At 44.9% G+C, this 17,534-nt stretch overlaps 1 protein-coding gene and 1 long non-coding RNA gene across 3 annotated transcripts in view; one reads left to right on the top strand and one right to left on the bottom strand.

Moving 5' to 3' along the window:
* DUSP14 (dual specificity phosphatase 14) overlaps positions 1-17,534 on the bottom strand; it is a 146,906-nt gene that overhangs the window by 116,562 nt on the left and 12,810 nt on the right. The window lies entirely within an intron of this gene.
* Positions 10,992-17,412, top strand: LOC146858879 (uncharacterized). Its single transcript, XR_014980037.1, has 3 exons — positions 10,992-11,163; positions 16,737-16,785; positions 16,862-17,412. It is a non-coding gene; the product is annotated as an uncharacterized LOC146858879 (long non-coding RNA).

Here is a 17,534-nt window from a genome sequence, read left to right as displayed (position 1 = left end):
TTCTTTCTCTCCCCGTTGTGATTCAGCTACCTCTCGACACACGAGAGCCAATTCAGTTATCACACCTCTCGACATACGAGAGATGCTTCTCGCTCTCACTAAGTCCGGCACGTATCTCTTCGATCCGTCAAACAGGCTTTGAGGCGATACACTTGGGAGACCTCTATCCTCATTTTTTGGTTTATTATTTGTTTTTTACATTTATCAGTGGGCGCATGTGATCGCACCACTTCAAATACCCGTATTGGGTCCTCACTTCCGGTTGACATAGATCTTTTACTCGATCCGGTCTAGTCTACCGGCACCCTTTGATCCGGAAGTCTTCTGAAACTCACCAGGTGCAACTAGTTCCCCCGTAAATTGATAGAAGCCAGCTGTATTTAAACTGAGCACAGTAGGGATTTCCCCACAGTACGACCGGACATCGGGATGGATGCACATGTAGCGAGTGGCTGCTGAAGGATACGTGAGTACGGCTTAGCCGCTGGAGGACATCGATAACGGCGTTTCTCTAGGAGTAGTCAGTAGATAACAGGCATCTCTCCTTTTTATTATCTTTTTCAGCATTGAGGCTCCTTATTGTTTTTCCATCAACCCCAAGGTCCATGAGGCAATACCTCACATACACTTAAGTATGTTTTCAATACACAGTTGGTTCCATATCCTAATAAGAGTAACGTCCATTATTTTTAGAGTGTGTGTTTTCTGTTTTTTGTTTGTAGTGTCTTGTTTGTCTCTACTTTTCTTACAGGTCACTGCACCTTCTTCTGCAACCATTTAGAGTTATGGCTAAAACGATCACGTTTTTTGTCACCTTCGTGGCACACTTCTTTTGTTTGCAGGTACGATGTTCACAATTCCTGGGAATCTGAACGAGTAATTTGCTTTATTTTTCTTACAGAATTAAATACGAATACCATTAGGTACTGTATACTCACGCATGTTTTCTCTTATATTGATAAACTTATCATGGGTACCAATATGCGCACATAGGAGGGATCTTAACCCTGTCCTGAAGAAGATGCCTAGCATCGAAACATGTCGACAACATACTAGGAGAACACCACACATTGAGTAGGAAGTCTCCGCACCACCCTTTTACTAGTACCAGCCCCCTCCGACTTATTAAAGTTTTTTTGTCCTAGGGGCCAGGTCCTTTTTAACTCACATTCACACCTATCCCAGACCCTCCCACTGCACTACACATAGCACTTTATTATCAGTGCTCCCACGTATTCGTAGGTCGTAGCACGCCCCGTCCCGCAGCGGGGCGGGAAGACCCCTATGATGAAGCATGACACCACTGGTCATTCTTGGTGTGTGAGGGGTATTTAAACACCTTTGTGTATGTCCAACCATTGTGGGACATTTACACCCATATAACCCAGGTTTGAATTTCCTTCTTTTCTCCCCTTAAGAGATGGATCTTTTTGTTAAGTAAATAATTTGAAGTGGAGGACGCATCCATCTCTGAAGCCCATGAAGGGCCATCCCTCTACACTCCCCAATCTTGTTACTAGTAGCACATGCACTGTACCCATAAATTAACTCCCATCCAACACAGCCCACTGTACCAATTTATTGATTTGTCTTTACAAATGTTTTATTAATTTTGTTTACTAACATTTAAGAGCGTTTATGCAGGCCCAGAAACGAGAAGCGGTTAGTGGTAAGTGCTCTTAATCACATCACGGGTCCTTTGACAATACAACCATCAGCTATAACTATATTAATATATATTTAAACATATAAATAGCACACACCACAAACTGAAATGAACTGTGGCACCCGAACACAGTCAACAAATGGCAGAACCGGCGGCCTCCCCACATCTCTGAGCCTGGAAACCCAACACCAAATCACTAGGGGCAAACAGAAAGCTGGTCGACTGCCCACAACCGGATTAGATGGGCAATAATCTATGAGGAAGTCAGGTTTGGGTCAGGCACACGGCCTGCCCACTTACAACACGGGTGGATGTCAGAGCAAAGGCAGCGACGAAGAACTGCGCCCCACTTCAGAGGTGTACTCGTCTCCAACTGGCTTAGAAGAAGTAATTCCACTCTACTAACCCCCTACTAGCAACAGATGCACCAACCCCAATCGTTGGAAAGACAAAGTACTGTCTGCCTTCTGACCTCTTATGCCTGCGTGCTCGGTCTAAAAGAACTCTTTGGTTCTTACGTGTGGATTACACCATAACTAATGAAGCACCCCGATGCGGCCATTAATGCCAAAAGGCAGGGTTTCATTGGGGACTGATGCACACTGAGGTGAGACGGAAGGCGCAGTGCGTTTGCGCAAGGGTATGTATGTTAAGGATACAGGGGTGGGCACCGATGGGCAGAAGTCGGAAGAGTTTTTTTTCTTTTTTCTGTCCTCATATATGCCGCCAGTCTATACTCTAGATGGAAATCCCATATGCCTTTCACATAGTCTATTGATACCGCCCTGGACTCAATGCGTGGCATTAGGGGTCGCCCAGAGGTAGGCTGTTTTCTTGTCCCACTCCCCTGTCCTATTCCATCATAGAAGTCGGAAGAGTTGACGACAAAAGGGAAATTGGATGAAGGTCGACAGGATGAGAGACGGGAACAGGCACGGACAAGATGCCAGAGGAAGGGCAAGACAGCGAGGGGCCAGGGTAGGAAGTACTAAAGAGAGCCATGAAATAAAGCTTAAGAAGCTGCCATACATGGGGGGGTAACGAAGCCACTGGGGGCACACCTCATGCTGACGAATAAAGAGAAGATCTGGAAAGGGGAGTATGTAGACATGCTGAAGCTACTGCACAGGGAACGTAGGGCACAAGAGGATTCGAAGGAGGAGGAGCTAGATTTATCTAAAAGGCTTAAAGTGCCTGTGACTATTGAGAATTGGACGGCAGCCTTCTTCATATATGTGAGCGTTTATTGTGAAAAATACCTAGAGGTCCGTCTCGCTTTTTAATTATATGGACGTGATCAGGAGGGCTCAGGTGACTTATGCGGTTATGCCTGGCCGCATTACGACAAAGAGTTTAGGGCCAGGCTGGCATGGGACACAGGGGCAAATTGGGGGGAGATCGATACAGATTTGTACCAGCAAACTATGGGGGTAGTTAAGTTTGGGAGAAGACGTACACGGCCAGTGGGCCTCCACTGATTTACTGCCCATTTTACAGCCGCCCCACCCGAGGGGGATGGGTTACACAGCAAAGAACTCAGGTGGAGTGCAGGGGGCTTGTCTGGATTTCAACAAAGGTTCCTGCGCAAGAGAGAACAGCAGATTTAGACACAAGTGCTCCAAGTGTGCGGGACGACACCCGTTGGTACAGTGTTTTGGGGCAGGGTACAATAGGCAAGGACAACAGCATATCCAGGGTTTCCAGCACAACAGCTCCTTTCAAGGACAACAGGGACAACAGATGGGCGGGGGTGGGAGGGGAGCCCAAGGTTCCATGGGAAAAGGCTCGTACACCCATTAGGCTGGAATGCTTAGACCGCTAGCTGGCACACTATCCATGCCGGGAGGATGCCACACTACTGAGCCGTGGTTTTCGGGAGGGGTTTAAGCGAGGGTATGAAGGGCCACGGTCTGCCAGGTGGGCGTAGAATTTGAGATCTGTAAACTCGCTCAAAGCAACGGTGAGGGAAAAATTGTTCAAAGAAGTAGAGGAAGGGCGTATGGAAGGACTATTCACACACTTATCTCTCAACGATTTGATAATATCACCAATTGGGGTGGTGTCTAAAAAGGAATCGGGGCATTTTCAATTGATACAGAATCTATCTTGGCCAGAAGGGTCTTCAGTTAGTGATTACATATCGGAGGACTTGACATCAGTGTAGTATTCGTCAGTAGATACAGCCAGTGCACTAGTGGAGAAGGTAAGAAAAGGGGGAAGATGGCAAAATGTGACATTAAGTCAGCCTTCCGTTTACTGCCGGTGCACCCGAATGATTTCCAATTGTTGGGGATACAGTTTGAAGGACAAATCTTTGTGGACAAGGCATTGCCTATGGGATGTTCCATTTCATGCACCTTGTTTGAGCTCTTTAGCCCGTTCTTGCAGTGGGTCTTCTCATGGCAGACTGGCAAAGAGACTGACACACTATCTTGACAACTTCTTCCTGGTGGGTCGACCCGGCTCAACGGACTGTCAACAACAGTTTAAGAGCTCATGGGTTTACTGGGAGTGCTCCTGTTACCAGAGAATACAAAAAGGTCCAAGTAAGGTGTTGTCATTTCTGGGCATTGAATTGGACTCCGAGACGATGGAGGCACGTCTGCTGACAGACAAAGGGTTGCACATGATTACGCTGATTGATATGCTGGCCAGACAGAAGGTGACAGTTAGGGAAGTGCAAGTGCTGCAGAGACATCTTAATTTTGCATGCAGCGTAGTACGGGCAGGAAGGACGTTTTGCAGGCGACTGAGCAGGTCATTAGTGGGCATCACGCTTCCACATCATCACATACGATTGTCCACAGGGAAGAAGGAAGATTTATGCATGTGGCGTACATTCCTAGAGGACTTTAACAGCATTCCAATGGTGAAGGCCAAGGTGCACATATATTCAGAGGCAGCAGGAGCTAGTAGTTTTGGACTGTATTGGCCCCAACATTGGAAGAGCGGGGGGCAGGAGCGTTGCCTTTTTCGAATTATTCCCACTAGTAGCAACGACAACAGTATGGGGACAGGACCTGGCACACAAGAAGGTTATTTTCAGGATAGACAATATGGCAGTAGTCCAGGTGGTTAACAGGCAATCTCCTAGGGATGCACAGGTACTCAAGTTGATGAGAGTGTTTGTACTCAGTTGTTTGAAACATGATTTCACGTTTCAAGCCAGACATGTGCCAGGGATGGAAAATGACATTGCAGGCGGTTTGTCTCGTTCACAGTGGGTGAGGTTCCATGGTCTGGCCACGGAGGCGGACACCTGCAAGACGCCGGTGGGGATGTGGTCCATTGGATACAAAGGATGCTGCAACTGGTGGTAGGGTCATTGGCTCTCTCCACTAGGAAGACGTATAGGCAGGCTTGGCTGGAGTTTATTGAAGGGGGCGCTCAGAAAAGGGACGATAGGTGGGCAAGAGAAGAAAATGTAGTACAGTTTATTTTGTTTACGATTGACAGAGGCCTGCCACCAATCACATTTACAGACAAGCTGTCAGGGATTGCTTTTATGAGCAAGCTGTGGTGGGGGTATGCCCCTTCGGCGGGTGAGCTAGGTAGGCATATTTTGGAAGGCTGGGCAAGGAGGAAGGGGGCCTGGCCCGGAGTTCGGAGGCCAGTATCTAGAACATTGTTGGCCCTCATGTTACAGTTGATACAGAGGATTTGTAGGAACAAGGACGAGACAGCATTATTCGCTACATTAATGTCTTGGTTGTATTATGGGCGCTTTCGGGTTTCTGAGTTGGTGGGCAGGAATGGTGTCGCAGGTCATCAAATGGGGGGAAGTGAGCATGATAGAAGGGGTGGTAGAAGTGAAGTTAAAACAATCAAAGATGGACCACAGGAGAACAGAAAAATGGGTAGTACTGAGAGCCTCAAGTGACACAGCGGCATACCCAGTGAGATGGGGTGCTCATTGTGGGGTCTTTCAGGGACAGCCACTGGGGGAGTGTGCAGCAGGGTGTCGGGAAAAGGGAGTCACGGCAGTGCAGTTGCTTTGGGTGATGCGGAGAGTGTTGCTCTTGGGAGAAACCCCGGGGGGAGTACGGCACTCACTCATTCCAGATCGGGGTTGCGACTGTCGCAGCAAAACAGGGTTGGGGGGGCATGGGGGGGGGGGGGGGGAGGGCAACAGGATCATGCATTTGTGGATGTGGAAGTCCGATTGTTTTAAAACATACATGAAACTGGGGGAACCGGGGTATGGTGATGCCTAGTGTACACATACTTACGCTTGGGTCAGTTCAGGTGCTGCGGCTGGGCCAACTTCGGCGGAGCTGTCTATATGGACATTCCTTTGTTAAATGGGCGGAACGTCATGAAATCCAAAAAGGGAAAGGGGAGCATGAGCTCATACCTTGCCTGAACAACTTAATTCAAAACATTAGTCCGGATGTGTTGATTGTGCACCTTGGTGAGAATGACCTGGTGGTGTGCAAGGGTTTAGTGCTTCTGAAACAGATGAAGAGGGACTTGTTAGAAATCAAACAGCAATAGTCTGGGTGTTTTATCATTTGGTTGGAGTTCATTCCCAGGAGGCACTGGAGGGGGGCTTAAAGACCCGCTGCAATTGATACGGCTAGGAAGGAAATTAATAGGGACATGAGAATTTTTTGTGAAAAGGAAGGCATTGGGAGACTAGAACACCCAGAATTGAAGTACGCAGCAGTGTATTTTTTCAGGAACAATGGTGTACATTTGTCACACTTCGGGACAGAGTTGCACCTGATACAGATAAAGGAAGACCTAGATAGATCCTTTAATATTAGGAGATACCCTAAGCCCCCTAGGTAGGGGGTGAGGGGGGGGGGCAGAATAGTCATAAGTTAGGCGCGGGAAAAGACTTTTCTGAGTGGCATATGTATGCTAGTGTTTTTACAGGTTTTGTAGGTTAAAGTTATGGTTGGGCACAAGTTAATCTGTGAGCAGGCAATAACGGGAAGTTAAGTAGGACATGCTTAGGTAAGTAGCTTAACACTATTACACACATTCCGCACGCTGTCAGACCATGCCCCTGTACTAGTTACTCTAAATATACCCACACATGTCCCCATGACCTGCCATTGGGTCTCCCTGGCAGTGCATTATATGATGCCGTTTTTGGCTCAGAAGTCCGAGATGCTATCACTGATATTTTCGCCACAAACACTGGCTCTGTGTAGAAATACTCTAACCAGTGGGAGGCTTTTAAGGCCTAAATAAGAGGAATTTGTATTTCAAATCATGCAGGAGTACTCCGCACCATTCACAATGATCTTGCTATGGTGGAGGAAAAACTTTGCGATCTGGACTCTAATCGCAGAGCCTCGTCACACACACACCATCTCCACAACAGGTCAAAACTTCTAGTTGGGTTTTATGACCTCGCCAATCTAGAAGTTCCTGATTTGGGGAAATATGATAGGGCGTGCAGGTTTGGTGAGCTCCCAGGTCAAACATTGGCTTGTTTGCGGAGCCCCCCATATTATGACAGATATGTGTCGTACTTACTGTGGTTCAAAGCCACCAACGTTACTGAATGTGCTAGAATCCTGGCAGACTTTAAGGACTATTACAAATCATTTTACATCACGTTCAGGAAACAGCGAAGAAGAATTGGCCGATTATTTGTCTGATGTTGCTAAGGCTCGGCTCAAAACGTGCAAACCGCACTTTCTTGCTTCCCCCTATTATGTGTGAGGAACTCTCACAGGCCATAGATTACTTATGTGTCTCTAAGGCTCCGGGACTGGACGGGTTCTCAGGAGATTTTTATAAAGCTTAAAAATCGCTACTGGTCCCTCATATGTTGGAAATGTATGCAGAATCTCTTGAGCAGGGCTCCCCCCCCCTCCAACGTTATGGGAAGCGGTCTTCAAGCTACTGCTTAAACCAAACAAACCACCTTATCTCTGTAATTCATATCGCCCATTGTCCCTTATGAATCAGGATACAAAAATTTTGGCCATTCCATTAGCCACCCGACTTTCCTTAATGGACCGCATAATCTCCCCTATGCAGTCCTGTTTTGTACCACACCGTTCCACATCCATTAACTTTCATACTCTTTTTGCAGTGATCAACCAGATTTCCTCTACCGTTCCAGCGGCAGTCACCATGCTAGAGGTTGGAAAGGAATTCAATTCTCTTGAATGTTTCTTTCTTCACGCCACTTTAACAAAATTGGGCATCCCCAATGGCTTACTTAATCTGGTTAGTCTATTATACCACGATCTGCAGCTCAATGGTAAACTCTCAGAGCCCTTTCCCTTAGCGCGAGGCACCCAACAGGGCTGTTCACTCTCTCCCCTTTGGTCTGTCATTTGCAGGCGCAACACCTTCAGAGGGGCTTTAGATTCCCGCATGGGACGCTATTAGCCTCCTTTTACGCAGACGATCTGTTGCTGTTCGTACGTGACCCCCCCCCCCCTTATTAATTTGCCTCCACTTGTTTGAGAGGTACAGCGGATTTGCGTCTTTTCCTGATTACAAATTAACTTGGATAAATCTGAATTATTCCCATTTACCGATGCCACTATGCCTTGTGACTACAAATTTCCCCTAAAGTGGTGCGCTGACTCCACCAAGTACTTAGGCATTCATATTCATGGAGATCGCTAGGAAGTAATTTGTGGCAATTATGGTCCTGCCATGGACAAACGAGACGCAAGTGGCGCGATGGATCAAACTCCCATTGGGGATGGCTGGGCACATAGCCATTATTAAAACGGTTGTGCTGCCATGTTTTCATTCTTTCTTTTGATATATTTCTATCACCCTCACTGGCAGTCTTTTTGCAACGTATTCACATCAAGGGCTAATGAAAAACTTTTTAAATGCCTGGAGGGTAGAGAGGATTCTGAGTCAGAGTAACTCCTCCCAAGTTTAAACAGTTAACCACAAATAAACTACTCTAACAGACCATCCAGTGGTCGATAAGGGTGCACTATAATAGGGAAATATGAAGAACTCAGTGAGAGGATACATCTTTCTTCACCAAAAGGTGAGCAAGGAAGCGCTTCCTTTTTGTTTAGTTACCCTCACACACCCTAGTGGTGTCATGCTTCATCATCGGGTCACCCAGACGCCTATAAGTCGGGGTGGGCTCAACCAGTGTTGGGAGCTCTTTGAAGAAATGTAAGACCAGGGGGGCTGAAAGATTAAAACACCTCTTACAGATCCCCAGTATCCCTTTATTTTTGGGTCTGTCTGGGTTAGCATTTATTGCCACGAAGTATTCACGCTAGCAATAATGCATACTACATATCCCATGATTCCCCCATCTACACAGTGACCGTCATGACGTCACGCATTACGCGCCAACAAGCGCCAATTAACGAGTAGATGAACAATGCGGAAGTACAAATATCCCCGACTCGTAGCCCCGTATTCTATCTGGGAACACATAGTAACGGAGGCCATGATATAACAAGCATTTGCAATGCAATAGGTCTCGCATTTACAAGAGTTTGAGCTATTGGCATTGTAAATGACATTGCCTTTTATTTATGTGTTGATTTTAAAACAGGTAAATAAAAGGCATTGTCGTTTACAATGACAATAGTTTAAACTCTCGCAAATGCGAGACCTATTGCATTGCACTATAATTTGTTTTTTAAAGCGTTAGGAGAGAGCGTGTCTAAAGCGATTTGAGAAAATTGTGCTCGGAGGCTGTAATTCAAGCCCTAAGTAAAAACACATGGCAGGGGGTGTCGCCATGGGTTGTTACAAAAAGAGACAAGGCGGTACTAAGGAGGGACTACTAAGCCTATTGACCAATGAACAGCCACAGTTTACTGTGGACAATGACACAAGTCAATGAAAAATATGGGCTGAGAATGGGTGGAGCTTCAAGTCCCTACCTGAATACAGAATGCCTTGCAGAGCAGCGTATGTGCTGCACAGGCTCGACCTAAGAACCAGCAGAATCATAAGAAACAGGGGTGACCATTCAATAAAAAGACATTTTCCTACAGGTGGCGTCTGCAGTGCATCAGCATTTCCCACTGTTTAATTAGAAACCTGTTCATAAATTGTAAAACAAAACCTAAACATTCAAACTGCACATAGGGCCCATTGTTAGCAGACTATAACAGGAGAAGCTTGAAACATCGCTGAGCTTAGCCAATGCTCCTTGTGTAGTAGTCTATGTGTGAAAGGAAACCCTAAACATTCTAAATAGAATCAGAGCAAAGTGTTCACTCAACATTGCAGAAGTAGTTTAAAAAATGTCTGAGCATAACCACTTTGTGTTGTGCGCACTGCTATATTCACAAAAGCTTCACTTTCTAACTGCGATCAGGGCCCACTGTTAGCTCTGCCTTGCTAGCAGCTTCAACAATCTCCGATTTCTATAGCCAGAATGTGCTTTTTAAGAAAAACATGTTTTATGAGGAGCTCTGTTTTGTAACTTTATAATTAAAAACTTTTCTCTTATTAGTAGCACAACTAAAGAATTTAAGCCTGTATTTTATTTACTGCTTGAAATAAACATTTACATGTATGAAAATTATGCAATGTTGTCATGCTCTTTGCACCAAAGTAAGTATGCAATACAAAACATACATGATGAGTAAATTGTGCAATATGTTCCTATACTGCCATTTGGAGGAGGGGTGTCTGGTGACATTCACGATGCCACTGCAAATGATTGATGGTGATACACAGGACCATAGCACATTGATGCCTGTTTTGTGTTATAGATAGATAAGATAGATAAGATAGATAGATCACAGGGAATGAGAGAGGAGAGAAAAACACAGATACAGATAGAAATACAGCAAGAGAGGCTCATAGAGAGTCTTAAACAAGCATCCTAGGACCGGTTTTGGGGTTTCACCGCTCTTCAGCCAGGATAGCTTGATTCCAGTGGCATGGAGAGCAAGGGACCCACATCTGGACATCCTGTACATGAGCACCGTATTTACATTACATATTCAGGCACGGGGAGATTAAGTGACTTGCCCAGAATCACAGGATGTGGACACAACAGGACGCGACCTCGAGGCTCGAACACTGGTTTCCTGCACCAAAGTCGGCAGCGCAGCCGACGGACCACATCCCCTCTTTTACTTTGTTAAATTGCTACAGATATGTGTTTGCTTTGCCTTCAATATTTAGATTTTTTTTATTTCACTTTTCTTAAACAATACAAACATTCGCAAAGGCAGCAGCAGGTAGGTACGGTATTAATAATGCAAGACCTATTGGCTTTGCCAATGCAGATTGCCTCTGAAAAATCTGGTCACCGTAGCTCTGCCATCTTCGCTTTTGCCTTTCAACATCTTTCCTCCCCAGCTCCCGCCGCTCGATGCTTTCAGACAGGCATCTACTTCTGTCTGTGGATGAACTTCTGCGGGAAGTGACGTCGAAGCGCGTGTGGCATGTCCTCTTTCTCAGCGGCAGCGAGCTGCACACCGGCCGGTTCTCTCTGTCATTCTTCGCCCCGGCCCTCACTCACCATGGCCCTGCACGTGCCCAAAGCTCCGGGCTTCGCCCAGATGCTCAAGGACGAAGCCAAAGTAAGTGCGCAGGGGGAGGTCTTTGCATCTTGGTCACCCCTTTCTAGATGTTTCTTGGGCTGCCCCGGTGTCGGGAAACGTTCAGCTGGTACCAGGGAAGGGAGGCTGCCCGTGGGCTCATTCAGGAGAAGTCCGTATAGACTGAGCTGAGACCGCTGCTTACCCCACGCGGGCCACTGCGGGGAATACACATGGTCTTGCAGCGTACTGCTGTGGGCCACGCTGGCGCTTTGTCATTCTCCATCATCCGGTGCTCCGTTGTGAAGGCCCTATATGGAGCGAGAGCACTCTCCTGTCTCCATCGCCCTTCTTCTGCGTGTGTTCCTCTCAACGCTTCAGTCGTAAATTGTTGTAGTGGTTGCCATGAAACACTGACTGGAGGCTTGATCAAAGGGGGCGTCCTCTGTCGACACATTAGTGCTTCAAATCGCCCGACCCCCATTTTTGCAAAAAATATTAAACTGAATCGTACAGCGAGGCGTTTTTTACTTTAAGAATTTCCGTATTTTAAACAGCCCTAACACCACACGTTAATTCTCCCTAGGATTCTTAATGTCTGTCAGATTGAAGATCTATAGGACTTGGGCGTGGTCTTTAAAACGGTGTCCCTTTACGTTAGGTGCTGTTTTAAGGCGGTTGTACGTACGTTACTTTGATAACTAAAGTTGCCACTGATTATCTTCAATTAGTGATTGCCTATTTATTTATGCAATTTTATATAGCTCGGACTTTATCCAAAGGTGTCGGAGCGCTTTACAATAGAAGAGAGTACGTTACATGACGAGATTTACAAATTTACACGTTACAGATACAAACGGTATAGTTGAAAAAAATAAAATAAGAGGTGGCAATCACAGCAACAAAAAAAAGGCAATGGATGAGCCAATAGTCTCAAAGGCGAGACCTATTGGCGTTGCCAATGCTTGTTGTACAGGGGGGGTCGGCAGCGGCGGGGTGTGCGCGTGTGTCTGTGTGTGCGTCTGCACAAGCGCATCTCAGAAGCGCATCCACAGACCCCAATCGCTATCGCTGTGCGTGCCCCGGTCTGTCTCCCTTGAGAGGCATCTCGGCGACAATAGGTCTCGAGAGCGAGACCTAAAAATCCTCCTATTAGCATTTTTTTCAACAAAGTAATCATGCTAGCAATAATGCATACTACATATCCCATGATTCCCCCATCTACGTAGTGACCGTCATGACGTCACACAATATGCGCCAATGAGCGCCTATTAACGAGTAGATGAACAATGCGGAAGTACAAAATCCCCCGGCTACCGTCTTAGCGCCGCGAAAGCCGGGAACCGAAGCCAAATAGGTGTGCAGGTGGGGCAGGACTCTTGATGAAGTAAGTCACGGGCGAAGACACGGGCACCCAAGTATGATTGTGTTTCCCCACACGTGGAGCGCCTGCTAGCGTAAGCGCCCTTTGGAATATTGCCCCTTACACTGCCTTCTTACATTTCTTTTCCCTACTCGGGGCTATAATAATAGGGTTTGACTATAGAGCTACCCTTAAAAGCCTTACGGTTCCCCGAGATACAGAAATCCTCCAGAGCTTGGGTAAGGATGTTTGTTTACGTATCCTGCACAACCCTTAAGAAGGAATGATAACGATAATTGTACATGATCATTGTCATTGTTTTTGTTCACGAGCACGGTGTGAGTGACGAGTGAGAGCGAGATACAGAGTTTTTACTGAGATAATATAGACCAACTGGCATGAATCAACTGTCAGGATGCGAGCAAATTCACCACACGATTGATCTGTCACGTAGTAATATTATGTACAGATATGGATATTAGTGGCACATGTTTGGAAAGAGCTGAACACCACTATGTCATATACACATTTTGGCACCTGTGGTCTTTTTTCCAAAGCACATTTTATGGGATACAGCATTGTGGTAATACTACTATGAAATCATACAAAAGTATATTGTTTTCTTTGTTGTTTGTTCTTCTCTTTTCAGATGGAGTACGGCGCGTGATTAATTAGTTATCGGTCACTTACACAAGGAGCAGCTACTCTGCCCTTGAACCGCAGACAGGACAGGGAATCCCCTCTCTTGCCCCCTAGGGAGGCCTACTTTGCCCTGAAGAAAGTCCTGGACCTTTACGGCCACGTACAGACTGAAACATGTTGGCACCAGGGTCTTAGGACCATAAGACTTCCAATAAGACCCAAGTTTAAAAAAAATATATTTTACTAACCTAGACAGACCCAAAAATAAAGGGATACTGGGGATCTGTCAGAGGTGTTTTAATCTTTCAGCCCCCCTGGTCTTACATTTCTTCAAAGAGCTCCCAACACTGTGGTTGAGCCCACCCCGACTTATAGGCGTCGGGGTGACCCGATGATGAAGCATGACACCACTAGGGTGTGTGAGGGTAACTAAACAAAAAGGAAGCGCTTCCTTGCTCACCTTTTGGTGAAGAAAGATATATCCCCTCACTGAGTTCAGTCTTTTTGCCACTCCGCGTGGGCTACTCATCTGACTCATTCAGGCCAGACTTCAACCTTGTATCCGCTGGGAGGTCCTCACTCTTCCCTGTGAGAGCTACAGCTTTGGTGTTCCAGACCTCCAACTTTATTACTACGTGTCCAGGCTCATTATGCTCACTACAGGTATCACCCAGATGCCCGTTTGCCGTTCCTTAAACCTGAAGGGGGGCACCTACCACAATCCCATTGTCCACCATATCATATTGCTGCAGGGCTTTCCACGCGTCCCCAATACCAGACACTCGCTACTACTAGCTGGGCATGGTTTAAACTCATGTGATACCTTGGTGGAGATGCTCTCTATTCCCTACATATTCCACTTATAAGTAACCCATGGCTCCCACTTACTCTAGAATGCCTGCTACAGCATTCCCTTTGCTCAAATGACTTACGAGTCACAGCTGATTTGTTTACAAACAATGCACTCAAACCCAGCTTCAGTATGGCTAAGGGAGGTCTTTCAACAATTATGGAGAGATTCATGTTCCATCACTTACATAGCACACTACGCGAAGCTTTACCTACTTATCCAACTGACCCTTAAGACTTCCCACCACTCACACTGGTGATCGTTTTCTCAAATAGCAGCCATATCATTTCCAAATTGTATCACACTGCTTTACAACGGACGTCCACTGGTGTGGAAAAGGCATGGGATGCATTGGAATGCAATCTAGGTATTCCTATCCCAGATAAGACTTGGTATTACTATTGTACGCAGACTAAACTTATTTCTGGTAACCACTGTTATAAGTTGCTTTATTATAAGTATAGCCACAGGGCTTATGCTACCCTAAGGTTCAGTCAAAATTTGATCTCTCCAGATCCCACTGTTGCCCTAAATGCCATGCGGACCAGGCAGGTTTCCTCTATTGATCATGGCCCTGCGGGGTGATAGTATCCTATTCGACAGACATCTACTCTACTTGGTCTCTCCTGCTTGAACAACTTCTCGCTCCCGACCCCCTGATGGCTTTGCTGGGGTACGTTCGGCCATTACGTCATTTTACTGCCATTGCCTTACTCCTTATCAAACGGCAGATCGCGCTTCACTAGGGTGCTCGCACTCCTCTAACGATGAAAGATCTGTCCTACTAATTTTAAATAAGTAACTTCCAGACCCAAAGATATATGGCAGCCGATGCAGGACTACTAGCGGTCCTTGGATCATTCTGCAGATAATGAAACAGCAGGTTAAACACTTGTTACCTATTAAATGCTGTATAAGGCGCACTCCGAATTTGCTCTAGGACTCCCTGATGTGCGGTGTCTACTTTTGAAGTGTAACTTGGCTCTATAGTATTTTCTGGCCTTTTCCTTGCTTTCATCTTTTTTCCTTCCTAGTCATTTGCTGTGCCACACGTGTATTATTGTTCTATACTTAGCTCTGGCTTCATTGAATGTATCTGTTGTATAAAACAATAAAGTTTAAAAAAACAGCATGGCTCCTGCTGTGGAAAATGAGTCGTCATTGTTATTGCTTTTGTGTACGGTACCTCGCAGCCGCCATGTCACCGTTATGCAAAACATTATCATAGACAAAAAAAACTGCCTGCGTCTAGCTCAATGGTATCCAATTAATTAAATGCAGCAGATACCCAGTAGGGTTGGATCTGCCAAAGAACAGGTGACTCACTGATCTCCGCAGCAGCAGACACTCAATCCACAGAATGGTCATTTCGTCTGAACTAGACATTCATGCGGTGCTTACTGAAGGATACAGTAGTAACCCTGGGGTGTTTCAATGCTGTTTATGAAATAGTTGCACAAGTTAACAGGAATATTTTCAGGGTTAAAGAAGCTCTGCCAAAGAAACCATTTAGCATGAAATGATTAAAACTGAGAAAAATAGCATGGGAATTAAATTACCACTGTTTGTACCAAATGCTTTACATAGACTTAAAAAATTCTCAGCCGCTCACAGAGAAGACATTAGCTTGCATCAGAAGCAGGCAACGTACAGCAGTAACCAGAGACATATTCCACCTAAGCCTGAGATGAGCGTTATTTAAATGAAAATATAAATGATGTATGTATGAGTGAATATCAATGATTACTGAACCAGTATTCATATAACAATTAGGGCACTGCTACAATGTGGATGCGAGAGTAAAAGTAATTGAATGCTTAGAGAAATGGTTTCACTTTTTTAGATGAGAGAGCTCGTACCAGGCCCTCTTGGGTATCTTGGGGATGGGTTACTTGAGGATTGTTAGAAATTGGGTTACTGGTTAACTTGGTTATGATACCAGGTCAAACAGTAACCACAAACCTAGTCAGGGTAAGGGGCAGGCAAACCCTAACCTGTGCTCGCCCTCTGGTAGATTGGCACAAAGCAGTCAGGCTTAACTTCGAGGCTTAAAGTATTTGTGCACCAATTAAAACTGTGAAAACACCACACAAATAGATCCCATACCAGGTTAGAAAAATAAAACTGACTTTAATAAAGTCTTGGAAACAAGACCAAAACAACAAAAATCCAATTAGTAGAATCAGAGATATTGATATTTAACGTTTATAGTGAAAAATGGGGCCCAATCACAAACAATTTCATAAGCATGTCCCTTAATCAGCATAGAGTCGCTGCGGAATGTTGAATCGTGGAATTATTGAGACCTCCAAGCCATGCCGCAGCCGGAATAGAGTCATTTTCTGCCAAGTAAGAGATTGATCCGTGTTGTTTCTGAGCGCCGAGTAGCACGCTTGAAGGGTATTTCAAATGCAGCGAAGTAGCGCATGCGATTGTGAGACTTGTGTGTGCAATGTCTATCCTAAAGGATCTGGCAAATTGCCATTTGTTGAAGATTTTAAGGCCTGCAACACAATCGTTTTTGCTCATTAGTTCAAGAGCAAGCCTGTTATACTAATTTGATTGGTTTGTGAGTTCGAGTATTTCGGTCGAGTAAAGTTCTGCTATGTTCATTGTAGGTTGTTCCATTGTGCAATTACTCTGCCATAGATGCCGGGGTGCTTATTAGGATGTTGACTTTATAAGTATCCGTTTGGGGCACTATATCACCTTTGATAACGGTGTGATTATGACAAAGTTTTTTCTTTTGTCATATTGCAGGTGAAAATTACTGAAACCTGCTGTTTGATACAATCTCCAGTCTTTTGAGGTAATGCCATTGGTTTCTAGAGGTTTTTAAAGTCAAAATACACAGATCAGTTTGTTTAATTCTTTTGTTTTTTTAGAAACAGACAACAGTTCCTTGTCCTGAGGAGAACCCTGATGAAGAAACTTGAGAGGGTTTGAAACGAGTTGACCACCATTTAACCCCCTACTGTGAACCATACATTTTATGTTTCGTAAAATAACAGTGTAATCCAGGGCTTTATCCAATATCAAATGCTTTAAATCATATCCTGGTTGTTACAATTATGTTTTCTGCTGAGGTGCCTTATTCATTAATCACGAGAGCAATGTATTGAATTTCTAGATTGTATTCAAAACTTTATTGATAATAATTTTCAAGCTCCTGCTTGGATTTGTAAATAAGGTGAACTGTTTATTTGTTGTATCTTGTGAGTCATTCGTTTCGTAGTAACATTGTCATTTGTGGTTTGTTTAAATTGTGTTTATGTCTTTTGTACTGTCTAGATTTATGTTGATATGCTTTGCATGTTATCTTTTGTATGTGCCAACAAATGGTCGTATTATATTTATATGTATAACTAAGAAACAAGAAATAAAAGGTGACCGTTGTTGATTAAAGCAGTCACTAATAAAGCAAAATTGCAAAGGATTTGTCAGTGCTGAATTTCTTGTTTTTTTAAACTTTCTAAAAGTGGCATCTTCAGAATTGTAATTTGAAATCCAATTTCGCCAAAAGTTTGTATTTCAATTTGTGATTTCCAGAGTGGTTCC

The sequence above is a fragment of the Triturus cristatus genome, chromosome 3_2, assembly GCF_964204655.1.
Source record: "Triturus cristatus chromosome 3_2, aTriCri1.1, whole genome shotgun sequence".
NCBI lineage: Eukaryota > Metazoa > Chordata > Amphibia > Caudata > Salamandridae > Triturus > Triturus cristatus.
This window is presented reverse-complemented; position numbering and strand designations above follow the sequence as displayed.